The 27,702-nt window shown below is 38.2% G+C and overlaps 1 long non-coding RNA gene across 1 annotated transcript; it reads right to left on the minus strand.

The window, feature by feature from the left end:
- Nucleotides 1-17,969: 17,969 nt before the first annotated feature.
- On the minus strand, nucleotides 17,970-24,562 carry LOC110353823 (uncharacterized). The gene is made up of 3 exons (XR_002404875.4): nucleotides 24,403-24,562; nucleotides 19,409-19,533; nucleotides 17,970-19,313 (listed from the first exon to the last, which is right to left on the minus strand). It is a non-coding gene; the product is annotated as an uncharacterized lncRNA (long non-coding RNA).
- Nucleotides 24,563-27,702: the final 3,140 nt, after the last annotated feature.

Here is a 27,702-nt window from a genome sequence, read left to right on the forward strand (position 1 = left end):
CTAGGCCTGTGATGGGTTATTTACATTCTTTCCAAGGACTGTTTAGGTATTTAAGACTACGACTTAAAAATGGGGATTTGGAAAGAAGCAATGGTGCACATAAAAGAAAGAGTAAAACCTAAATATTCCATTGCTGTGAATTTGTTATCAATGCAGATTTGAAGAAGAAATAAAGCAGAAGTGGACCTACCGAGCAAGTTAATGGCACCAGGATGTAGACTGTTGCAGAAATTAAGGAATAGAAGAATGTTGCAAACAACATTTTCTGAAATAAGTGAGAGAGAAGGTTTTCAAGGTTATGTATCAACTCCACAAACAAAGCCCATGAAGTACTGTGGTTTATAGATTGGATATTTTTTAGATCCCGATGGAAGAATTCTGAATTTGACACAGATTTACAAAAGAAGCAAAATCAAAATATGAGCAATGACAGGATTATGTGTAATGGACAAGAGATATTGGAGAAGACAGAGAAAAAGCCATGTAAAATCCTTGAGGCAATTAAAAATATTCCTAAGAAACATCTTGTGTAGGAAATAAAAGATGTTCTTAGGCACTGATGCTCAAAAAACTGGGGAAGCAGGAAACCAGTCAGCCTAAGCTAAATACCAAGCTAAACATTAAGGTAAAACACTGAAGGAGGATTTAGTTTATGAATATAAAGACAAAAATTCAAAGAGCCATCCTAAACCCTGAATTGAATGTGGAGAGAGCAAGCTAACCATGAATGGAGTATACACAAGTTAGCACATGAAAAGCTTAAATTTACAAGGAAAAAACAATAACAGCAAACCATACAAACTCTGAAGCCAAATCAAAAACTACAAATAAAAGAGAAAAAGCTAAGAACTATTTGATTTTTAGAGAAAATATGGTATTGGTAAGTGCCTTGTTTTTGGGTCACAGAATTGTGGCAACAGAAACTGTGTGAAAGCTCACTAAAAGAGAAAAATGCAGAATACTGATCCAGTGTTTCAGAAGCTGAGTTTTTTTACATATAACTGATAGGAGTGCAGTACCATGCCACAGAAATAAATGGCTTGCAAAATAGGCCAGGACCAGCGACAAAGGAAGAAGAGAACACAGAATGAGGACACCAGGAGACATGCCTGGAATAAGTCAATGCTAAAGTTTAGTTTTCCTCAGATAGCAACAGTTATGTATAAACTAGACAAAGACTATCTTGCTAGATAGTGTTTATGCAAGAAAAAAAAATAATGTGACTTGAACCTTTAAAACAGAAGAAACAATATAAATAAAAAGAGATGGTAAACCAGATAGAGAGCATCATTCAGAAGACACTGCTGATTGCCCCAAACACCTCCACTATGCTCTACATATGGCAACAGTATAGCTTAGGAGCAGGGAGGAGCTGAAATAGTTGCAAATGAAGTCTTATCCAATTAGACTTGTAGCATGAAAATACAGTGACAAGAAAGAATATGAGACTTACAGCAATATCAAATACCGTGTGCCTAGCAAACATCAGTATAGGCCAGTTTCTGCACAGTAGCTAGCAAGAGTGTTAGAGCACACTACAAGCAGCAGCTTTAACAGGCCAGTGTGTGTTGGAACAGCCAGACAGCAAAAGAGAAGCCCTCCCCATTGCCTAATGTTGGATTCTCAAGAGAGACTGTGTCCAACATAGCATCCTGTATATGAGCACTTGATCATACCTGGTGTGATCATACCCAGATGACTGGCAAGACGGATCGATCTCACAAGTACAGACAAACTCTCAGACACTCCTGCAGCTACCACTAAAGAAAGATTTTCAGCCACTAAAGTAGGCCAAATTGTAGGACCCATAGGAATTGAATTCCAGTTTAATCCCCAGTTTATATGGTAATGGGAATTCAATCACCTCACATCATCAACACACACAGCCAGGCTAAAGGCTGAGGTGAATGTACAGTTAGGTTTGCTCCATTTCTGTTACTGAGTTCTGAAGAAAAAGGTGTCAGCAGCCTCACCAGAGCAGAAGGCTGCTCCCTCCCAGGGCATTATCAGCAGTGTGATACAGCACATCAAGAGATATGCATGGCTTGATGCTTACAGGTCAGCACAAGTACACAGCTACAACCAGAAGTCACTCAATTGGAAAAAAAAAAAAAAAAAAAAAAAAAAAAAAAAAGATTGCAAACATCAAAAGATTCCAGAAACTACAAATTGGGGAGGATAGGGGAAGGATGCTTTTTTCCTACAGCAAGCCACGCTATTGCATAGCAATTGTGTATAGAATTAGCTAATTACTGATCATATAAAGTAAATATCATGTGTATTTCTATGGGAAGTCTACCCTGAAAATACAAGATAAAAGAATAGAGAGGGAAGATGGTGAACTGTATGCTCCACAGAGCCTGGTCTGTGGGGTCTGGAAGAAACACAGGGTCTTGAACCAATGCTGGATTCTCGTAACATCACAGCAGAGAAACAGAAAAAAAAATCAATACACTAAAGAAAACAAGACTGTCTTTGGTTACTACAAGAAGAAACCCATGCCAAAATACTTCTTGAAAGGTATACATGATATTTTTATACTATTATGTGTACTTTCCAAAACTCTTCAGCAAATTAAGTAGTTAATAAAGGTTATTCTCCAGCTTTGACCCATCCAATTCAAACCTATGTAAGAAGTAGATTTTGCAAGTGGTTGATATAAACATAGTGCAATATATGTGACCACCATAACCTACTATCTCAAGTAAACACAGCAAAGGAGATGGACCTCAGACAGACTGCTTGCAGGGACTCCTGACAATGACTGCATGAGGGGCTTTGGAAAACACTATTGTTAGGAGGTGCTGGATGAGACGTGTGTGCCTAAGGAAGAGTAGGTGGAAGCACTGGGCCTGGGGGACAGCTGCAGTGTTGTGGGGCCCAGGCTGGTGCCACCTCAGTTGTGTTCACTTTGCTTTGGGCCTGTCCCTGCCAGAGCAGACCTGAGGAGAGGGGCTGGGCACAAGGGCAGGGCTGAGGTCTGGGGAGCTGATGATGGGAGCAGATGAAGAAGAATGAGGGAGGAAGCAGCAGCAGCATAGGTGTAAACAAGGACAGAGGGAAACAAAACCTTCTGAGCAGAACTTTTGTAGGAAGGGAGAGAATTACAATTTGGTCATGGACAGGAGATGAATAAGCTGCCAGGCCCAGCAAATGGAGTTTACTGGTAGTGATGTGGGCAGGTGGCATACAATTTTATCCTATTGCTGGCCTGAACAACAAAGCAGGGCTGTTTGTGCACTTTTTATTTATCTCTACACCCCTGAAACACCTGCTGTGACACTGTAAGCCAGGTCTGCATTTTCATATGCAGCATTTCTGCTGGCTACCGTGAGCCTGATGAAAATTTGCCTTAACTGCAACACCACTGGCTCCTTGGGTAATTACCAGTAAGGGAATCTAGGCTTGCAGACAAGCCGTGCTGAACTGAGTGGAAATTGAACTGGAGCTGTAATGGGAACTACAGAGCATCAGGCATTTTGAAAAGTTATGAGAAAATGAAAGCAGCATCTACTCCCATTTATGTTCAGCTAGTTAAAATCTGAGCATAGAAAAGTTCAGAGAATCTGCTCCTGACCCAGAAAGGGTAAATATAGGAAATAGCTGTTTGGACCAAGAATAGAGCTTGCTGAGGGATATATGTATATATGTATTTTATCAGACTGTTTTTACTTTGAGGACAAAAGCTGAAAGCTGAGTCTCTCAGTAAATTTTGTTCTTGTTATGTAAAAGTTAGATATCTTCATAACAAATGTGCATGTTTGTATGCAGACCACTGACATTCTGCCTTTGAAGAAGGCCCCAGGTAGATTAGCTCCTCCACTGGGTTGTCTAAAAAAGGACCCACAGAGAGAAAAGACGGTGTGTTCAGAGACTGATAAGTGCTTTTTGTTGTTGTTGCTGCTCTATCTCCTTTCTTTGGTTTCTGATGAAGTGTTATCCTGTCTCCTGTTCCTCTGGAGGTGCCATTCATTCCCTAAGCTCTTGATCCTGGCAAGCTTTATTTGCTACAACATCTTTCTTGCTCACCACACAGATTTTCCCAGGATCTTTGCTCTAGTCAAAATATTTGCAGAAAAGCTGACTAGACTTCACTTCTGGCTCCCTTTCACCTCACATGACCTAAATTAGTACCTAGTTATACTCTTCTTAGTGGCACAATGTGGTGAAGGCAGTTTATGTGCCATTTTCTAGCATGTTTGTTTTCCATTAGAGAAACTAAGAGATACTAAAAGACCTCCAAATAGAGACATATAATTTTAGCAGAGAAAAGACCAAGAATCCTTTAAATCACATATGTACATGTAAGCTGTTGCATATGGATGCATTTAAGATTTTAGAGGGCTAGGCATTTCTTTGCAATTCGTGTGTTACTATGGCAACAGCTGTACTTAGTCTGGTTCCTTTTGACATTCTTGCTTTGATAGGTGAAAGCTTTTTTCCCCCATTAAAAAAATAAAAAAATAAAAAATAAATCCCCCTCCATATATCAGTTTGCTTTGTTAATAGCAACAAAAATGGAATATTGAGTCAGATTTTGTTCAGGTTTAAAGAGGTGCAAGCTTGTTCTCATTTGAAAGATTGCACAATGTGATCAGTAGCAAAACTTGGTCTTTCTAAACCGTATTGGGAAGCCTTTCTTTTAAAGATGAGCCCTTTTCTTACAAGCCTCCAGAAAGGAACAGTATCAGAAATGCAAAAGCAAGTTCATTGGGTTTTCCATAGATCAAGTTTATCTAAGTAAAAGTAAGCTCAGCCCCATTCCCAGTTCCCTGCAGAATAGAAATACATGTAGTTTCTGAAGACTCAACTGAAAATATTATTTATTGTCATGACTAGATGTTACATGTTCATTTCTTTGTGGACTAGAACTTATGGATATTCAGAGATCCAACTAAACAATTTCGGAAACAACCAGATACTACTTGGCAGAAGTTGGTAATTAAACTAGAGAATAAAAAATTGACCTTGAAACAGTGTTGATAAAAACACCAAGAACTGATACATAAGCAAAAAATACTTGGGTTTCACTATTTTTTTTTTCTTTTTAAAGAGCAAAGTTAATACAAAATAAAGTTAATACAATCAGAACTTGAAGGAATGGAGCAAAGTGATTTCTAACATATCAACTATGCTCAATGAAAGATTTTAACTTGGCTATGGTGACTTTAATGAGCTATCCTTCTATACTGAAATGGCTTAGCATTCTCCTGGAACAAAGAACTGTCTATAGAGAAATACTGTAACTTTTTTCTGTATAAATGTCCACTGTTTGTAACTAACAGGTGTGAGCAGCTATATCACTCTTACAGGTTGGCAAATTAAAAAAAAAAAAAAAGTCTCTAATAATGGTATAGGAAAAGGCATCTGTAAACACATCAAAATAATGCCTGTATAAGCTATGTAGTGCAATTTCAAAGCCTTTTATTGGTAACACAGTAACTTTGTTCATGTTTTTGGCAGAGAGTTTAAAGTACATAACACAGTATAGGAAACAGGTGGGACAGAAATTTAATATTCCTAGTGGAATACTTCAAGATCAGAAGAGGCCACTGAGTGTCTTCAAGTCTCCGAACAAGAACCTACTGAGCTCATCTGTAGTGTCTACTGTATTTTGCATTGAAGGTTATTTTAAAAAACTACTATGAAAGAGGAAAAAAATAACACACTTTTAATGGGAGATCTATCTGTACAAAGGAAACAATTCACTATCATCACATGATCTAAGCAGCAGTGAGGAAGTGTTTCAAGATCTGTTATAGGTTTACAGAACAGTAAGGAGAGCATTTAGCCATGTAGTTCACATTAACACCAATGGGTGTTGAGTGGTGGAGTCACTTGTCAACTTAGTGGAAAGTTATCTTTTTAATTGGAAAAATTATATTGATGTCTTTAGGTAACAAACGGTAAATTATTAAGCTGATGGATGAGGAGCTGTACGCCAAATTCCTGTTTAAAAATGGCAGGAGCTGTATGTTCAATTCCCTGCTGTAGTAACAGTGTCGCTGTAGCAATGATGACTTAAACACGTAAGTTATTTGTAGTACAAGATAATACAGTTGTAGGCTACCAGACATAGCTAAAAATAAACAAACAAAAGCCAGAAAGGCTTTTAGTCTTTCACATACATTTGCGTGGGATGACAATTGCTGGATAAGTAATATGAATGAGATCTCATTGGCAACCTGGCAGCTTTGTTTGCCTTCAAAAGACAATCTTTCAATCTGCTGTCTTTCAATGCAATATGTTTCCTTTCCCACCAGACGGTTTCCTTCACCTTCAGTTTATACAACCATACCTGTTCCTATACTAAAGAAGGCTAGATTAAGTTCTCATGAAGAGAGATATTTAATGCCTTTAAAGTAAGAAATACATTGGATTTATATATATATTTTTTTTTCAGTTGGAAGAGTTTCCTTCACTTACAGTTACACTGTTAGAAGCTGCCCAGCTGAAAGATGTGGTGGGATTCCTTTTTTATTGCCCTTCATTTCCATCTGATTCAAATCTTTCCCATTTGCTTACCCAAAGCTCTAATCAACCCCCTGAACATCAACCATGAAATACAGATTCCTAGTCAACACCCTCCATTTAAAGAGGAAGTAGGTCTATCACAAGCCCAGTAACGGAAGAATTATTTCTGTGGTCTGTGCCAATTACTGCCCCTTTTCTCCGATAAAAAGGCATTTCCCTCATTTATGTCACAGAGCCTTGAGTCAAGCTGAGAGCTTGAACAGCCTCACAGTCACCATTGAGAAGGTACACACAGAGCTGCACAAGGCCAGCGGGAACAGGACATAAAAAGAAAAAATAAAATAAAAAATAAAAAACACACACACACACATAAAAACACTTTATGACTCCATAGTTCAACCAATTCCAATGGATATGCAGTATGTAACACTGGAGAATCACAGCAATCTCTCCAGGCCTACTATTATTAAGCAATAAGTATAGGTTTATGTTCCAGAAGAGCTTAAACAGATTAGATGAGGCAGGAGGGAGATGGAATTTGCATTGTGTAGTTCTGAGGGATAAATTCTCTCTCGAGCATCCAGAGATTTATTTTGTAAAGGTACCCTAAAATAAGCAAGTTTTTTTGGCTAGTTAGTTCTTGTCCATGCAAATCTCAGTATATTAGTGTCTCTACTGCCAATTTATGCCAAAAGACAAACGAAAACAATTGGTTCAGTGATGTTAGACAACTTTGTTCCCAGTCTGACTAAAAATAACAGAGAAGGAAAGGCAAGAAAGTAACTTTATGTCCTACAAAATTTTGAAATACATTTAATGTATGAGAACTTCCATTTCCATATCCATGGTGAAGGCAGACTGGAATAGGTACTTTGCCTTACATTGTTTGTAGTCTTACCTTAGAATTAAGAGTCCTGCATTTCTGACACCTTTGGAAACAGGAAACTTAAATTGATTCAGATCCACTAGAAGGCATTGCAGATTCACTTACCTAACCAAAGCAAATAGAAAATGAGTGACGTGCACTATATATTGCACCTGATCAGGACAGATATGAGATAAGAGACACATGTCATTCTTACTCACAACTGACTAGAGTAAAGTGAAATATGAGCATCAGGATGGTCTGAAATGAGAAAGAAGTTTTTATTCCTAGTCCATTTCAGCGAAGAAGCAAAAGGAAGAGGAACTCAGTGCAAGAATTCAGCGTAGAAGATGGGGTATAGAAACACTAAGTTAAGCTCCTAAGAGATCAAGTCAGCTTCTCGACTCATCAGAGATTGCACAAGAGACAGCGACTATTGCATCAGTCAATGTCAAAATCAATAGAACCTGATAAAACAGATTTAAAGTTTAGGGTTAAAATATAATCATAAGGTGGTATGTATCTCTTATGCATAGTTTATGGATAAAGTGCATAATATAGTTTGTTGAAGGCTTCTAGACCAAAAAAGGGAGAAATTCAGGTTCTCCATTTTTTTTCTCCAACAACTCTATAAGGTTCCTGGGGCAACTCTTCTGGCTTCCTTCTTACCAAGTGTGCATTACCTTTTTGTGTTATAGCAGCAGGGAAGGAAAGCATGAAGTCTGCAGAAATGACAGGTTTCCCCAGATAAATCAGATTCTTCTCCTAGTGTTGTTGTTGTTAGAGGATAGCAACTACTGCAACTGGAGCCGCCTTCTTTAATGGGGACACAGTAGCAGGTCATTAAGGCTAATAGGATAGCTAGGCAGCTGTGATCCATGGTTACTATGCCAGGTAGCAGCATTACTTTTGCCACTATAAGGCAAATCAGCTAAGTCAAATGGTAGAAGCTTCTTGTTGCCTGACAGGTGTTCAAAACATGTGTATAATGTGAGCTGCTCTGAGAAGGAGTAGCAGATGTGTAGGCATTGTAATTCAGTCGTTACCTCACCATAAGGTGGGAAACCTCTGAGGGTGGCAGCAGGCCCTTATCTTTGTCTCGCTCACAGCAGTGTCACTTGTAGGCTCAGCATCTGCTTTCCAAGGGCTGGCCCTTCATCATGAACTGGTGGGCACAGAGCAAAGCCACACAGTTGACACATGGCATATCTGGAATTATGTTGAATTTTTCTCACCTTATTCTGTGGTAGAAAAGGGCTTCCTGGACTAACTCTGTGTTAAATTCTTAGAATTGCCTTCTGATCTTTACTGACCTCCCTTAGAAAGACACATTTGCCAATGCTGTGTTGTACCAACCACTTATGGTACTCCAGAAGTGCCTAACATTCCCTCCTGAATGTGTAAGTGCTGTATCTCACATAGGTTTGTATGGTATCCACTAGCTGGTGCAAGCAGATACACGGCTGTGATACATCAAGGTTGTGCTGGTTCATACCAGCTAAGAACTTGTCCTGTTTGTCATTTTTATGGCATTCACAACACGATAATCATTTGCTGTGTGCTTCTTCAACACCAATTTGTCAAACAGTCTGGTCAGGACTGTGGGAAGCTGAAGACCAGCTTCTCTGCAGACAGTCTGGTCCATGTGAAGCAGCAGAGATCTCTGAATCCAGCCTGATGCACAGAGCTCGGCAGCTGGAGTGTCAGATTTCAACTGAAAATAAAGAGCAAAAAGGGAAAAAAAAAATCAATTTAAATGTGAGGCAAAGGTTCATTTTCAAAATTACATCTTCTCTTGCCAGACAGGATATTCTAATGATGTTCTTGTGCTGAACAATATGAAACATCAAACAAGTTGCTTTACAATAACATGGGTGGATCTAATTCTCTCCATATGCACATTTTTAAAGCATCATTGTTCAATTAATACTTCATATGGTAAAAAAAAGAAAAAAAGTAACAGAAGTATTTCATCTGGAAGTATGATCAAAGATCAGTTGCTTGCTGCTGAATATTGTGAGAATATTACTACAGGATATAAGTCAACTTCTATTTCCAAATGTCTTTTGGTTTACTGCTTTGGAAGTCTTATGGCTTTTATTGTGAAGACTATACAAAATGCCTGGGGAGGGAGAATATATATTATATATATGAACACATATATAATATATATATATAATCATCATGATATGTCACGAGGAGGGAGGGAAAAAAGAAACTCATACTGCAGGATTGTTTTGAGCTTCAGGAATGAAATGAGCATGATGTCATATTGAATAGGTTATAGGGTTGGTGTAGTAAGAGAGTTATTTTAAAGGACAAACTCCTGGGTTTCTTCGCTTTGAACTGTTAAAATTATGCCTTCTAACAGCAAGTGGGAAAATCATATCATTGAAACTGTAGTAAGCCCGTATATTAGAAACATGAAAATGCATTTTGAACATGAATTTTCAGCTATTTGTATCAGTGAGGCAGGATCTCGATAATGGCAGAAAAATAAAGTCTTGTACCATTTCTTATTCTATGTCACATTTCAAATATGCTCAGAGTAGCATGCAACTATGTTAGTGAATGATAAAGGTTATGGCTATCTATAATTCCCAGCAATAAGACAGCAGAGACAGCACTGGCTTTGTGGTCTCCTTCCAAGAGAAACAAAGACCTTGTGGGTTAAGCACTGCCATGGGATTCCAGATTTCTGCATTCAATGCTTCGCTCTGTCACCATTGTAATGTGTTACATGGAGCCAATATACCCCATACTTTCTAACCGCAATTTGAAAAAAAATAAAAATAAAAATAAATTTTTCTTCGTGTCACTGTGTCGAGATTAAAAAAAACAATAATAATAAAAAAATCACCCATTGGGAAAATGAAGAGCAGAGAAACAGGCTGACAAAAAGTAACTGAACTTTAATCGAACCCAAAGTTTATTCTCATCTTTAGATGATGTAAAGAGACACAGATAACCTGTAGCCTTTCTTACAGCTGCAGCCTCTGAAGCACATCACTACCTGGGCAAGTACATCTGTGTACTTTGCTCCACAGCTCACACAGACAGCCACTGGCTCTGCAACTGAGAGGCAGCAACAGCTTGTGCCTCTTACACTTGCCTTTGCTGTTGGGAAAGACCTGAGAGTCCTCTCAAAGGATGATGAAGGACAGAAACTGTAGGGGCTAGCAGGTCAGGGTAGCCCCCTGGACCTGACCATCACCCCACCAGTTCACCTTTTATAAGTAGGGAGCAGAATTTATAGGGGCCAAACCACTCTGTGGGTTGAATAAATGCAGCATCTCCTTTATCTTGAATTGGTTTCTTTCAGAGAGGGACAAAACCATGTTGGAAATAAAGAAAAAACATAGTCTTTCAACTCCATTTTCCCCCAGCAATCCATAAAGGGAGAGGAAAGAGAATGGGTTCAACAATACTTAGATCAACAGAGAAAACTAAAAAACTAAAAAAAAAAAAAAAAAAAGATTTATTCTGAAGTCTAACTAAGGTGAACATGAGTGAAGTAGATTAATGCTGAAATTAAGGAAAAAAAAAACCCGCAACTGAACAAACAAACAAAAAAAAACCCAACCAATGAATATAAATCTAACTTGCTTCCTTGTGTGAAGGGATAAACATCTCTTAATACACATATGCATGCAGTATATCACTAGCTCCTGTCCCACTTGTTGTCTGTCCCTAAGGAGGATTTATGTTTCTCAGAACTTCTGTTTTGTTCTCTGTGGTTTTATAATTTTTAGCTTTGCACTTTTGGGGGTTTCATTTAATTCCCATTTATTTTGCTTAAGTCACAACTCTGAATTCCTTGTAACAAGAAGAAGTGTTTTTTTGATAAGTTATCAAAAATGTAATGGGAAAAGTTTTATGTTCTAACCACAAGCAAGATACCAGACTTTTGTCTCTTGTGGACAAAAAGTATGGGCCGAAACAGACCTGAAGAAACATTTGTTTTCTCCTCCTAGACAGTCTAATGTCAGCAGTGTAAAAAATTAGTTTATATTTCAGGGCCATAGTCTCATGTTTCTCTCTGTCATGCAATTGCACCATGCCCCCATCAAAACTGTGAACTGAAGACATAGATGTTAATTACCCATCAACCTAGGGGATCTGGGCTTTCATTTTTGAAATCTCGGACTCTGTAGATGTGCCAATACCTATACAATTTCTCTATTTTCATTGACTGAATAGTATACATTCAGATGGGTATTGTCTAAGGCAATAGAGTCTGAGGTACCTGGGAAAGTACCCATTTCATGACACGTCATGTTCAGTACAGGGATTATGATAAGCAATTACAAAGTCTTTTTTTGTGTTCTTTTTAAACCCAGTTCTAGACATCTCAAACACTGAAGCAAGAGCAGGGTGTCTACAAGCCATGTGTGCTCAGGACTTTTTGTTTCACCTGAAAAAGACTACAAGGAGAACAATGCTCTTCAGTTCCCCACCTGAGCCTAAGGTCAGTCTTGAATAACGAGAATACATTTAGTAGTATTTCAAACATTCACTAATTCAACACTTGCATATTTCAGTCTAAATTGCAAATTTATTTTTCACCCCCAAACCTCCACGGTATGAAGGACTTACAGCATGTGCCATGCACACTCCTCAACACCTTTCAAAATGGAGATTTTATTTTTGAGCCAAGCTGTCTGGCATACAAATCTGTATTGCACCTGAGTAGACAAAGTTTTCTCCTGCAGACATCTGTCTGCATCTCTATTGCAGTAAAGCTGTAACTGTAAATCATGTAAAAGTATGTCATGCATTTGATCTGCTTTTCAGCTGTGCATCCTTCACCACATCATGAAGAGAAAGGACATAGGGAGGAAAAAGAAGGCAAGCTAGGGAAGGTGGAAAGGTGTAGCAACACGAAAGGCAATACCCTAGTGGTGTCAAGTTATAACAGCCCTTCTAAAAGTACCTATGGAAAGAAGGCAGGTAAGTGAAAATGAAGGCCCTACTGTCAGTCAGCAGCATGCCAGAATTTCTTTCCCCTTCCAGTAGAGTTAGGACTTACATCCTAAACTTTAAGTTTGAAAACTTTAACTAATGAAAAATCCCTGAATTCAGCTCAAGTGTGGATAATTGTTCTTTATGTCATACTGGTCTTTTCATTTCAGAGAAGGAGGAGATAGCACAAGAGTAATTTAAGTTTTGTTATTTTAAAGTGTAAATACTGCTTTTTTAATATCATTATTAAAAATAATGTAAGGTCTCTGGTAGAAATTGATGAGAATGGCACCTGGTGTGACTCATGTTGAATAAGGACTTTGGTTAGTGATCGCTAATGACATAGAATGCTTGAGCTTCTCATACACCACAAATCAATGTAAACATGAAGGGTTTATCTAGCAGGTTTTGGTGCCAGCTACCGCCGTTTTTCACCACCCTTTTCATAGATATAACTTTAGACAATGAGGGCTGTTGAACTTCAGTCCATGGCAGACCATGTATAATAATCATAGAAGAAAACAGAGTTCTCAAAGTAAATATGTTCTTAAAGAAAATGTGTTTGTTTTTCATAAAAAAATAAGTCACTCCTGTATGATTTGTAAGAATGACTGTTTCAACAAGGTAAAAATAGGATCATTGCTGTTATGGCAAGTCCTGAAAGATAATAGCACAGAATGGAGTGGTGGGGAGCATCTGGTCCACTACTTTTCTTTGGTCACAGTATTTTTTTTTGGGGGGGGGGGGGGGAGGGAGGGGGGAACGACACTTGAGGGATGTAGTTTAACTGCTTATTAGAATCAAGCAACACTCTTTTGCTCTTCACATTATTCTTAATACTTAAAATCAGGATTTGTAGGTGGATTTTTTTTTTTTTTACTATGTTTAAAATGAGACTCCCTACATGCTGGCAGAGTAGAACATCCCATTATGGCCTTTATACCCATGACGGTAGCAAAGAATGCAGAGCAGTCCTATGGCCTGAAAGTTGATTGAAGTTCTGAAATGGATGAATGCTTCTTCCAAATACTTCCTTCGTTATGTTGCTGTGCAACCCACTTTCCAGCTGGGACTTGTCATAGCACCAAAAATATGTGACTGTGGACTCCAAATGTTGTCATTCTAGCTCTGCTGCTACTGAGATTGCAGAGGAGAGAGTACGCACAAATGGCTGAGCTCTGACACAAGCAAATGTGTCTGAAAAATTTCCCTGCTGCATAATGAAAACATTGCTCTTTTGTGCAATCTTAATTAATCCTAAAGTAATTACAGTTCTCCAAGGCCAAGTTGGACATCAATAAGGTCTTTCGTCTTCTTGGCCTAGCAGCCTGTTAAGGTGATTTCCAGTATTGATTTACATTGCATGTTCACTTTGGACAAAATTATGATGATTATCGTTAACTTAAAATGTAACCCACCTCTGAAAATATTTTGATGTAAATCCACTTTGAATTACATTAAGGGAGTAACATTTTTATAAAGCTAATTTTCTTGTGTAGTCTCTCATATTATTTTTTTCATATCTTTTCAGATATAGCCTGTACTGTAGAAGGAAAAAAGTATTTATCTGTATCGCTCACATGCACTCTGGCATGTTGTAGTGCCCAAGAATCTCTCACAGAGAGGTAAAAAGGAATTTAAACCTCTGGAAAACAAACAAAAAAAAATAAAACAAAGCAAAGCAAGCAAAACCAAAAAAACTGTTGTGTTACTATGGAGTCTGATTCTTAACAGAAGCAAGAAAAGTTGGAGGTGAGACTTTGAATTATTTTTTAACCCTAAGGATATTAAAAGAAATAGGGGCAAATTTCAATTGTAATTTGACACTTTATTCTTTATTCATGTCTTTATTCTTTGCATGCAGTTTTTCCTTTATGATGGTTGTGCTCTCAATATCCACTTATGACTGAAGTTAACTAAATTGGAAGGTGATTTTTGTGTGTGCATTTTGTAGTCTTTCCATTACTTGACTGTTTCTTCTGTTTTCTAATTGACTTAATTTCACACAGTAGAGAAAAACATTTTAAAACAGTTGAATCTGAAGTTCTTTTGTACCTATAATCACAGTACCACACATGTGATGACTCAACAGTAGAGGATGGCACAGAAACATTTACAGTACTTTATCTTTATAGATTTGAGATATACAGAGCCATATGTACTTTTTTGTTTGTTTGTTTTACTTTTTAAGAGAAAATCTGCCTTTTTTCTTACCATTTCCTAATAAAATCTACTGTAGACATACAGCTTCTCTGTACACTAGGATATAAGCCTGTTTAAAGACATTTACATACAGAAGCAATACATACCAGATAGTATGTGAGACAGACTTCAAATGAATCTTCACCTCATCAAGTACAGCATATGGCTGATTTACAGCACTAAACAGCAGATCCCATTTTGTGAAGTACAGCTTTCCAGAGTTTCCAACAACTCTGTCACTTACGTGCTTTTCCTTGATGACATGATGACATGGCCCATGAAAAAAAAAAAGAAGGGGGGGGGAGGCGGGCTGAATTTAGTCTGAGAACAGTCTTCAGAAACTTAAAGGACGACACCATCTCTGCAGTAAATAAAAGTATGTATTTTATTTTCAGGAATTGAGGTAAGTTAGTCACTGGCACAATACTATGAGCAACACCACCAAAGCTTTGAAAGGAAAGTCTGGGAGGCTCTGAGCTATTTGGGGACATGAGAACAGGTTAGGTACAGTTGTGGCAGGAATGGTTTGGGAACAGTTGGTTCAGCTGATGGGCAGAGGATTAGGCAGAATGGCTCTGTCTGTTCTATTTGTTTGTTTGTTTTTCTCTATTTTCTAAGACTTTTCATGTTTTCATGAAATTATCAACAAGGTGAGAGATTGACAAGTATTTAGGTCTGCTTTCTCAAGGTTTTCTAGAAAAGAGAACTCTGGTTTTGTCTTCAAACTAAATACAAAGCCCACAGGGAGTTTAAATGTGAGATACACGTTTCAAGAGTGTTCTTCAGATTTTCATTCATTTTAAAGAAATGGTGCAAGTGATTGAGAGAATATTTTTCTGAGGTACGCCTGATCATCCCCCACCCCAACAGTTTCCCTCAGAGCTTTGAAGATATGATGTGCAAGTGCAGAGCAAGGTTCCAGAAACTGCTGGCAACATGCTGTGGTGTATTTATTTCCTTTGCATGGGCTTATTACCAATTTTGCACATAACTTGTGACCTGCTGCTTCCCTCCATGGCAAGCAACCAAAGGGAATGTACGTCCTTAACAAGAAACAATCCATTTTGCAAATGGATTTCAGAACAACTTTTACAGGCAGCAGGCTTCTAAGCATTAATGCAGTGAAGATGCCCAGGAAACATACCCTGCTACATATTTTTGGGTGTTAAGTACTTAAAAAAAAGAGACATATTGGCTATCATTAGGCACAGGCCATAATGAGGTTGTTTCTGCCATTTGTTGCTAGACAGCACCCTAAAACTGTTCAGTGAGATTATCTGAATAACTGTCTTTAGAAAGCAGCTGTTGACCAGATGTTTTATAGTCCTTACAGCATACTTACAGGTAGTTATACTCCTTTTTTTTTTTTTTTCCCAGACACAGAAAGACAGAGTACAGATAGGTTTGAAATCTGACAATCTGACTTCAAGTAGATTCACACAATTGCCTTCTATAAAAACAGAAGATTGAAAAATAAGGTCTACACAAAGTGATCACATTGAAACATATGTGTGCTAGTTACTTTTGAATATGTTATGAAGATACCTCTCATGCCTCTCACTAGCCACTGTGAATGGAACTGCTTAATCTACGATCACTTTTCTGTGATTCCAGAAATGTCTGCTTACAACACTAGGATTGATTCCCCTTATTCTGTAAGGAAAATAATAAAAAAGATAATAATAATCAAAAATCCACTAGAAAAATATTGAAGACATGTAAGTTATCCAAACATTGTTTTATGGGCTTGTTTTAACTGACGTAATGATTTAATTGTCAGAGCAGATAATGTGCCATGCAAAACTGAGATGGGTATAAGACCCTTATAAAGGGAATGGATTCAAAAAGGGCATTTGGAAATTTTGTTTAACAAGGTTTAGTTATCAATTTTTATGTAACCCTGTCTGTTCCCTCATTATGTGGGTTGACAATTTATTTGGAAGAACAAAGCTGCCTAGGACTTCCAGAATATAGGTGCAGATATTGAATTTTTGAAGCTATATGTTTTTTTGTGCAAAGGCAATTTTGAAGAGACCCTCAGACAAGCAGGTTTGTAGGCCTGATGCTTTCAAATGGCAGAATAATTCAGATTGGGAGGGAAATCTGGAGGAGATGGTCCAGCCTCATAATTAAGGAGGGCCAACATTAATCCTAGGTTTGGTTCCTTAGAGCCTCATCGACTTGAATTTTGAACATCTACAGGGGTAGAGATTTTATGGGCTCTCTGGGCAACATGTTTAAGTGTGTGACCACTTTCATAATCATTTTCTTTCCTAATGTCTAATCAGAATTTCCCACGTTGCAACATGTGCTTCTTGCCCACGTCCTGTCAGTGTTCATTTCCAAGAAGAGCCTGGCTTCATCTCCTCAACTCCCTCCCTCTAGGCACCTGAAGAGAGCAATAAACCTCTGAGGAGCAATCTCTTCTTAAAGATAAATAAAAAAAGACACAGTTCTCTTGGGCTACTTTTGGATCATTGCTCTGAGCATGGGACAACTTGTGTGAGCATTGAGATATTGGCAAAGAGCTATGGGCATTACAAGCATCCAGTTTAGAAATACGGAGTTGGTCAAGAACCCAGGGTACTACACAGCTAGCATTAGGAAAATATTTTTACCTCTTTATCCTTGCAAGCCTAGAAATGTGAAATTAAACTCTCAGATTGGGAAATTCCAGATTAAGAGACTATGAAAATATTTTTTAAAAAGCTATTTCCCAAGTATCTCCCTCTACTCAACATGAAAAATAAATATCTAGAAGGGTAAAAATTTCACCAGGAAATCTTTTTGAAGGCTGACTGTGGTGTCCCACTGCAGCAGTAGCACCAGAGATGGTTCAATGTCCATAGGCTCCTCTTTGTCTTGGGGTCAATCCAATTCCATGGGTTCAACACCTTTGTGAGGAGGGTTACCTCCATTATCTTCTGGTGGGCCAGTCTCCAGCAGTTCTGGGTCAGTAGTGGCTTGTCTTATGAAAACAATTCTGTCCCACATGGTCCTCCTCCTGCAAAACCTTTCCACTAATTCCTTCTTCTCCTGTTGAGGTGCTCCTTTTGGTTTCTTGTTCAGAGAAGCATTATTTTGGGAAAAAGAAGATTCCTAAAAGCTAAAAGGGTTATTTCCCCCTACTGCATGCCTATAGCTGACAGTCCTTGAACACGATAGCCAGATTGCATGCGTGTTCGGGTGTGTTAACTTTTCCAAGAGCTCTGGTAATCCCAGGCATTTGGTAAAAGAGGAAGTGCCATGTGGAAAGGTATTTGACAAACATATGATACGAACCCCTCATTTCCATCTTACCATGTGCATAAACTATAGCAATGCCCCTTTGTGTGCAGAAAGGCTTTAGAATAACATGGAAGCAAGTGAAGCATGGAAAGGCCTTAATTTGGCTCAACAGGGGGCCCTTCTACAAGAGTTAGAGAAAGGCACTCAGTATCAGGAACAAAGATGCACAGGCTTATGGTTTTCTTTGGCATAGCAGAACAACCTTTATCATAAATACAGGCACTACATAAAAATATAAGGAAGATGAATAGAGGTATGGCCAGATTTGGTCACAGCAGAAATATGGAGGAAGCCTGGCAGCAAAAAAACTACTACTCATCCCACTGCAAAGATTCTGCATCAGCAACAGGATGAGATGAAAACACATCTGTGTGGGTACATTTGTGTGTACACACATGTATTTAAGCACCTGCTCTAAACAAAAGTCTGCTCTCTACTTGTCTACTTCATCTAGGCCTCCCTGATGAAGAAGAAATATATCAGATATATAGACCAGGCACAGAAATTATATGCAAAAATACCATTATCACTGTTGTCATATTGCTCCCCCCGCAAAAAACAAACAAACAAACAGAAAACTATCAAATGTAAGGGGAAATCATGGAGCTGATTCATGCAGAGCCCAGCACAAGACAAGAGGCTCATGTCCACATTCACATTCACGTCTTTGGCTCCATGCAAGTCCATTTTGCCAGTAGTCATGGAGTAAGGGCTTGCCCTTCTGCTGCTGAAGTTGTATTCCAATCAAAAGCCCAACCTCAAAATAGCAACTAATTTTATGTATTGACTTTCTCATAAAGTGACAGGCAGTAAGTAGGATCATCTGTGGATCTCTCCCAGCTATCTGTCTTCTTCAATGGTTGGCTCACGTGTACTTTCTTGCAGAGCTTCTGCCTGCAGTCAGTGTCAGTACATGAACATAAATGGATGTTTACCTGTGAACTACTAACACAAAAATCAGCTCGTATGTTTGTCACTGGTCCCTGCCATTCAAAGAATTAAAGTAGCGTTAGACATTGGCACTGTGGACAATCTCAGTTAAAAGAGAAAGTCTAGTGTAGGCATTTCAGTTTCACCAATGTCAGACTACAGCAGAATACCTAAGGACACGTACCCGTGTACTTGCTGAGGAGACCTCACCGAGATCATCCATCTGTTCTTTGAGGAAATTGCGAGGCCATCTTTCAGAGTAGTTATACAAATATTGGAAAGCTAAATCAGCTTTTACCTTTATTTTCTACTGCTGCTGGTAATAACAACAGAAATAGGATATTATAGTATACCTGTACATTTGGAAATGCATACATACACTCTGAATTTTAGCATTCTTTTCCTCGGTACTTTTACTTCTCTCAGTAAGAGTTTTAATAACAGCCTTAGAAAGACAAGACAGAGTTTGCTGAAGATTAACAATCAGCAGTCAGAGACTATCACAACACAACTGTAATTGAAAAGGATTCCTGAATAGCTCCCACACACGTACTAGTCTCCAGAAGTCAGGCACTTGAGGGTCTCTGTATTCCTGGCATAAAATAAAAGACAGTGGAAGGCTTGCACTTGTTCTCTGCTCTAAAAAGTATCAGATAGAACAATTTTTTTTTTGAAGTCCCAGCTTACTTTCACAGTGGTTGCTGCTGCAGAAATGCCAGTGTTTTCTTCTCCAGCTGGGCTGAGGTGCAAACTGAATTCTTTCAGTCTCCCGTAATGGCTACTAATGGGATGGGTGCATTGCATTGCAGACGCTGCAGATGTGAAAACCAGCATTAGTCTAGGACAGGTGCATGGTGTAGGTTATGTGCCAGTGATAAGTGATAAAAAGATAAGATAAAAAGATTAAATGATAAGTAAGGAATCTGACAGAGGAATTATCATATAAACAGAGGAACAATTTAAAATATAACAACTTCAAAATATTTAATGGAAATTAATTCTTTTTCACATAGAGGTCAGTAGGAGTTTGGGGCAAGTACTTCCAGACTGCAAAGCCAAAAATGCATCCTACCAATAGAGCTTTTTCAAAATTCTTGTTATGCCACTAAATACTGATGCAAACATATACAATGGACAGCCACAGTTCAGAAACACCTGGTAAGTTAACTTTGGGCTTAAGGTCCCTAATACTTGACAAAATTGAGTTTACAAGTGGTGCGTGTGGACAATTTTGAATTTGTATAGATGAGCAATCGTGAAAGCAAGGTGACAAATTTCCTGGGAAAATTCCTCAGCGACAGGAGAGCAAGTGAATCGTGACTGATGTGGCCACAAATCACCACATGGGAGCCACATCACAGCACTGCTGTGCCAGCAGCTCCTGCCAGCTGTTGGTGTACTACAGGTAGTAACCCCAGTGGCTTCATTGCAAACCAGGTTTTTCTAAAGGAAAGGATAGAAAAAGACCTTAAAACAAAGCATCTGCTCAGAGGGCACTGTAAGTTAGAGATCTGGAAGAAGCTCCCTTAGCTACGATAGAATAATAGAAATCCAGCAAATTGCTTTAAACACAGCAAAAAGGGCATGTACATTTATATTTAACATCATCCTAGTCCTTACTATGTTTATGCTTACATTAGCATCTGCTGTGACAGTCTTTTTCTATATATGGGGCCCCGTACGCCTTGAGACCAGTCTGATTTCCCACTCCAATAACTAGCTCCTCTCTGGAACGAGGGAGTCCTCTTGTTTTTGTCAGTTCTTGGGCTTTTGCCCTTCTAGACAAAACCAGTCCAATAGTCTCAGCAGGAAATCATGCCAGTACTCTGAGAGCCAGTTGGTCTTCTATTATCCTATTCCTGTGGAATGGCTTATCTTGAGTCATTGTTTCCTTGCAGCCTCTTTTTAGACTAAATCAATGCACTCATACAGTAACTGCCCTATAACAAAGTCAACAGTGTATTTATGCATTATTATGGCCCACTATTATCCATCACAACAGTTAACAACTTTTCTGATTTCTGTCACTGTAGAGATGACAGAAGTTAATTTAATAGTTTTTGCCTTAGGCCCAAAATATCTTGGCTGAACTGGAAAAAAAAAATCTTTTAGAAAGATACCCAAAACTTAAAAATTTTTTGGAAGATGTGATCAAATACTTCATAAAAACAATGTGTAATGAGACAAAGAAGTACAACCAGAAGATGAAAGACTGGGCAGCCTGTTTCTTCAAGAGATAGGAACGTGATACGTGAGACAATAAATACTATTAGAAAATAATTTCAACAACAAAGTAATAAAAAGGATCAGGAAGAATACCCTGGAGATCATCTTGACTGTATCTAGTTTCAACATCAATCCATGAGTGCACTGATCTTACTCGCTCCTGTCCTAAAGCTGCCCCCTTCAAATAATATCCATCTCTGTGTAACCCAGTAACCCACCACATCCCCTCTCTGCCAATTAAATAGCTTAAAGTCGTTTATTTAGTCTCTTAAACCTTCAAGATAAAAGGTCTCTTCTGCAACTACTTTTTTAGATACAAAAGATCCAAGTTTTGTTCCATGTACTAGGCCTGGAGTATCCTTGGCCAAGGACACCCTCAGCATACAGTCAGGGTGACGGGAAGTGCTGCAAGAGACAGGGTGAGACTGCTTATATGGACTCCATCCTTGATTCACATTTCTTATCTGGGTGCTTTCTCGCTCCGTAGAAAGCAAGCAGAACCTCATCAGGACAGGAGGCAGCCACCACTGACCATGGCAATGGTGGGTACCCAGCTGGGGCAGGATTTCCAGCCACCATTTCACATTTTCTGGACTTCTCAGGGCAGATTAAAATATTTTCTTAAGGTTTCCTTAAGTAACTGGAAAAGGAAGATGTTGAAAGAATTTTCTAGATCACTAGGAAAAGGATTTACAGGAGAAAGAAGCTTTTTTAAACTAATGTAGCCTACCCCAAGCTGCCAAATCTGTATGCCATGGGAAGAAAAATTACACAAGGCTTGCCTCTTCTCCTTCTATAGATCGTTTAAGAATAGAGGGATTGCTAATGGAATAAAAATACCAATCAGAAGTGTGACTGAAGAACTATGAATAGGTGATAAAAATAGAAATGTTTTGTATTAAATGTGAGCTTTGGGGAACAAAACTCTAGTATTTGAACGAGGCAGGTATAGAGCTTAAACATGTCCAGAGAGCTTCAGCTCATCCAAAGTTTCCTAGGCATTAGGATCAGGATCTTGTTACAAATGAAAGTTTTTGTTGGTGGTGTTTTTTTTTTTTTTCCCCCTCTCTTTTTTTTTTTTTTTTTAAATTCTTTCTCTCTATTGGCATTCTTAAAATGATATTTTTGTAGTGGATTTCCGCATGGGCAAACCTCCTACTACAGCTGACTATACCCAGGATGTGTCCAACAGGGTGCTCCCTCATTCAGGGCAGAGAAACAAAAGCTTTAGCTTGGTGATAAGCTCTGCAATGGCATTTTCAAGTGAAGTCAAAAGAGTCAAGTTTTCGTTGGCTCCATTAGCACTGTGTGGCTCTAATTGATACAGGGCTGGTAAACAGATATAGACACTTACTGCCATCATGTGAGATTTAAACTCTGCTTTCTGCTGTTAGCAATCAATAGCCATTAAAAATGATTCTGCAGTTCTGCAGGGTTACACTGGTACTCCATGCATCTTTTAGGCTTTCAGTTTCTCTCTAATTTCCATCCTCCTCAAGTCAATAGAGACATAAAATGTATAAATCTAACTGGCAGGCTTGCAAACTGAGTGGACTGAAAAATAGGTATTTATAGTGTTTATGACAGACAATATGTATGTGGAGCCATATTCAGAAAAAGTGTACTGTGATTACTGACATTTTTACAATTTTACATTTTGTCCAATAAATCTCCTAGTACAAAAGTTCAGGGAATTTGTTTAAAAACCTTGCTACCTTCATTATTTACAACCACGATTATTTTTTTTTTTTTTTTTTTTTGGATGATCAGCATAACTGAATCCCTATTTGCCCCTATAACTCTCCAACACTTTCTAACTTTTGTTTCTAACTTCTGAACCTTTTAATGACAAATAAAAACAGTTAAATCACTGTGATCATAACCAGATTACATATGCAGGGAAAACAGCTCCATGTAATATTATTTTTGGTATTTAATCCTGAAAAATTTGAGAGAGAAAAAAATGTGACAGAAAATTTAGAGAGAAAACAGTGAATGAAAACTTGGAGTTCTGCAAGAGCTGTTGATTAGATAATCAAGTTTCCTGATTTTCCATTGAGGAAAAAGTATAACTTTGGATAAAAGACCATCATTTTTATTGGTAAAGTGAAACCTGTAAGGTGATACATGTCAAACAAAGAAAAACTAATGACAGAAACAGAAATTTTGACTGGCAGAGCTAAGAATGGTAAGAAGAAATTTGCATATACCAGACATTAATCCTTGCAATAGGATGGCTCATTAGCCATGAGGCTGTTAGTGCAGGAATGGTGATGGAGAAAAGACAGAGGCATAGCACTGATGTTTCTTTTCTAGTTTTGGAAAGAAGCAGAATGAGACGTTCATTTTATAAGAGAAAAATAAGCTGTTTACCACTCCACTATGCAGTATTCAATAAGACAGAAGCTATGAAAATGATCAGCAGGCATGAATATCTTGTACACAAACAAGAAAATCTTGATGGGGGATCCTTGGTCCAGGGAAACAAATTTTTGTTTGACTATACTTTGAATACTACTAGGATTGCAGAATGCAAACATTTTGTCAGTCATTGAGGCTGAGGGGGATAACCCAGTAGACTACAACGGGCTCCTGTTAATCCCCCCCAGGTAAATGGAAAAGTTATTATGCTATTGCCCCAGATGGAGTTATTCCAGGACAGTGATATAATTAATGTGGTTTTGGTTTTGTTTTTCTCCTAGGAAATAAGTTCATTTAAACAAGTTTCAAATCATTACTTGATAAGAAATCAAAATTGGATTTTTCAGGTAACTAAGCATACAATATACATTAGGCATTCTGAAGGCATTTAACTCCTTAGAGCACATTTCATTTCAATTTAATACAAATGGATACTATAGACCATCAACAGATCACTTCAAAAACATTTAGAAGTTGTTTTTTGATATGCCATACTCCAGTGGACTAGGATATTGATACAACGACTGCCTTGATAGTGGCAAAGTGGACAAGGTACAGGTACTTTTCTGTTACAATGATGGAGGCTCGATTTCCTTTTTTTTTTTTTATCGTGCAAAGCAAATCCTTTATCACATTTCCAAACACCTCAAGGCCCCACATGGTCTTGATGCCTGCTTACAAAGGTTGGTTTATACATACAGATTGTGTGCTAGCACATCTTAGATACCGAATAGGTGCAATTAACAGTATTTATTCACACTAAGCAGTGGTTACCTGTTATTTCCTGATCTATCAATTCCCGGGAAAGTTCAGGAAAGACCAGGTAAGAGCAATTGATAATCTATCTCTATTGCAAAAATAAATAAAATATCAGTTACAATAGCAACTGAAACACAAATCTTCCAGTCTTAAAGACTTTCTGATCTTCTCACACTCCAAATCTGCCTGTTATGTCCTTCTCTCAGACACACATTTTCTGCCTTCCTTAAGTTTTTGAGATCTACTGACATATAGTCACATCAAAATTTGGTTACTTGCTTGATCCTGGCCAAAATATGACCTGCCACACACACACAGAGGTAGTAGGACCCGCTGTCACCTGCCTCTCAGCTTCATAAAACCTTGACCCTACGCTCTCTAGTTTGCCTCTAGTGGGTACTCTGCCAGGTGATGATTATTTAACCTCTCCTGTCACCTGTGTGTGGTATCACAGGAGGCTTCTACTTTTCAGAACCTCCTTGATCAGAAGTTAATCAAGCATGCAATATACTACAGTGGGAAATCACCCTTAATCTCTGTGAGAGTTTTCAAGACCTTCTTCTAGAGTTATTGGATTTTTTTTTTTTTCAGATGTGCTATATGAAAATCTGTGCAAACAAGTATTAGTCATGGGCACATTGCATTGAGATGCAAATGGTATACCAGTAAGTGCTAAAATCCTTGTTTGCATGCATGATAAAATTGTGGCAGTTGCGACTAATCCAACTGACAGATCAGCAGTAAAGAGCCCATTATAATCCAAAAGACAGGCATTTTTAATTGCAGAAATATTTTGTAGCCTCATGCACAAACTTTAAAACTTTGGAGGTGACAGACAGAGAATGCTATCATCATAAGAAATAAAAGTCTCCAAAGTATCATGGTCTACTTCAACTCTAATTACCCTCTGGGCATAACTATATTCATGAGGTTGATCATCGCCAGAAACTTCAGCCAAAAGTTCTTTCCAAAGCTGTGGATAATGTAATTTCTGCCAAGCATAAGTAAAGACTTTGAAAACATATGCCACAAGGCAATTATCCTGCAACCACTGTCCCCTCAGTTAAGAGACCTGAATTGGTTGGTTGCAACATCTGAAATGTTGACAGAGCTGCTCTTAAGGATTATGTATTTTTTAAGAACTCATTTGCTGTGATGCGTTACAAAGCCAAAACATCTCAGAAAAGGATCTTTAGTGGAAAATCCACTAGTAGGCTTTGATAACATAGAAATTTCTGACACTTCTGCACTCAGATTACATTCAGATTTTATAATGGGAGCAAGCAAAGGTTGCCTCTTTTCCTCACTGCTGTAGCAAAACGTTATTTTATACTGTAGTCATACTGAATGCAAGCATCCTTCAGTCTGATTCAATGCTGGGCTCTAGATGAGTAACAAGGACTAAATGTTATATAAGCAATTCTGTATCTAATGGTAGTACAGTCTACTCTGAAGTGCACTTAATCTCTAATTACCCAAATTGCAAAGAGGTCTAATGTGATTCAAAGCAGAAGGAAGAAATTCTCTTTCTCCATCAGCTTGTGCTGTGAGGTCAAATTTCAATTCAAACCTGCAGCTCATAAAAGTTTAAGAAAATCTTATGATATCAGAACAAAGAAGTAGTAATTGAAACTCAAATTCTGTTTTCTGCTTACCTGCCAAGTCAACAGAGCTGAGTAGATATAATTGCCTACAAAATTTAATCCATCACCTATTCAAAAATTATACATCCATTTACATGGTCCAAAAACATTATGTCAGAGCAATCAGTTTAAACCTCCTTTTTCTGAGAGAGTTCTTGAACTCTTATCACGAGCATGGGTATTAGTGGTAGTATCTCACACTCCTTTTGAAGTACTACCATTACCTATAATTTTCCATATTGTAGCAGTCTAAATGAAGAAATCACTTATGAAAGTATTTGGCTCCCTTTAATTTGCTGCGGGGTTTCAAAAGCTGCAGTCTATAAAACACAGACTTCTAAATTTGACCTTTTTTTTTTCTTCCAAATTCAGTTTTTCTAGGTCTCAAATACATATCGGAAGATATGTCAATAAGCAAAATGCATATAATAAGTAATTATTTTAATAATAATAATAATAAACATGAGCATTTCACGTTCTGTTATGTCCTTACCTCAAGATTGCCTTGGCTTTCCAATCTGTTACCTCCACAGCTTGACAGAAAGTGAATTTTCTGTCCTATTAATACCTTTGAGGTATTAGACATGCCCCAGGGTCTCAATTAAGACAAGGAAAATAAAGAATGTCAAACTTTTTCTCCAGGACTTTTGCAAACAGCGCTGGTTTTAGTTTTCTCCTCAAAACAATCCAAATCAGTTCTAGTTACTTCAAATTCTGAAATTTGATTCCATAATCACCCACCCCACACAATTTTTTCTGCTCTTTAACATTCTGTGTTTTCTGATGACTTGCACATTCAAGTTCTCCCTTTTAAAGCACTTACTTTTGCCTGTGCCAGTAACCATAGAACCTAGTCAGAAAATTTTCTGCATGAAATAGAAAAGAGTATCAGTTTATATGTCTTACTTGCTAACCAGCAGTAATTTCTGTATTAGATATTAAGTTGACATTAGAAAGTCACTATTTCAGTCCAATGGGCCTGTATGCGATTACTCATTTTTGGAGCCCAGGGATGCACAGTGGTACATGGCAGGAAATTAGCATTGTCTCATCAGGGCCATGTTCTGATGGCCATGTGCTTACTCCTAGATTAGCATTCAGGCATTGGAGACCTCAAAAGAAAATGTATAGAACATGCTAAATGAACTCCCAGAACCTATTGCCAAAAATTAATGGAAACATAGGACAAATAATAACTAGAACCTCCATCATGATGAAAGAGAGAATTTGTATGGTTTTACTCATTTCAGTTAAGCAAACCTCTACCCACCGGGAGTTAGAAAGTCCTCTCCAGGAAACTTATTTTTTTCTTCGGACTTTGCAAGAAATATACTCCAGATCTCCAAAAAGATGGCAGTGTTGTCAGGAACAATAGGAGGAGCCAGGAGTTGGACTTGATGATCCTTATGGGTCCCTTCCAACTTGGGATATTCTATGATTCTATGATCTGTGCAACTCTTTTTAACTTTCTTGTAAATTGGGATCCTTATATTCAGAAAACACACACATTTTTTGCATTGCAGTAAGCCAGTTTTCACTCCAAAATTACACCCTTTTCACTGCCAAGGAGAAAGTTAAGCTGTTAACAGCCTGACTGTGGAGACCACAGAGCTATTTCACCCTCTATCTTCCTATTTTCTCTTCTCAGTTTCATCAGTTGGGGATAGATGGCATTCAACTCAGCCTGTATCTGGTGACCCAGTTTATTAAGAAAGAATAACTTCATCAGGGTGGACAAGGAGAGACTGAAAAAGGAGGAGAAAATTCCAAGTTTAACCAAATGTGATATCTGTGAGATACCTGATTACCAGGAAAGTGACCAACATTACATCTTGTCAAGACCCTACCACCACCACCCACTAAACCATGTCCCTAAGCACCATGTCCAGCCTTTCCTTGAACACCCCCAGGGATGGTGACTCCACCACCTCC

Source organism: Anas platyrhynchos, chromosome 2, assembly GCF_047663525.1.
Source record: "Anas platyrhynchos isolate ZD024472 breed Pekin duck chromosome 2, IASCAAS_PekinDuck_T2T, whole genome shotgun sequence".
In the NCBI taxonomy this organism is placed as follows: domain Eukaryota; kingdom Metazoa; phylum Chordata; class Aves; order Anseriformes; family Anatidae; genus Anas; species Anas platyrhynchos.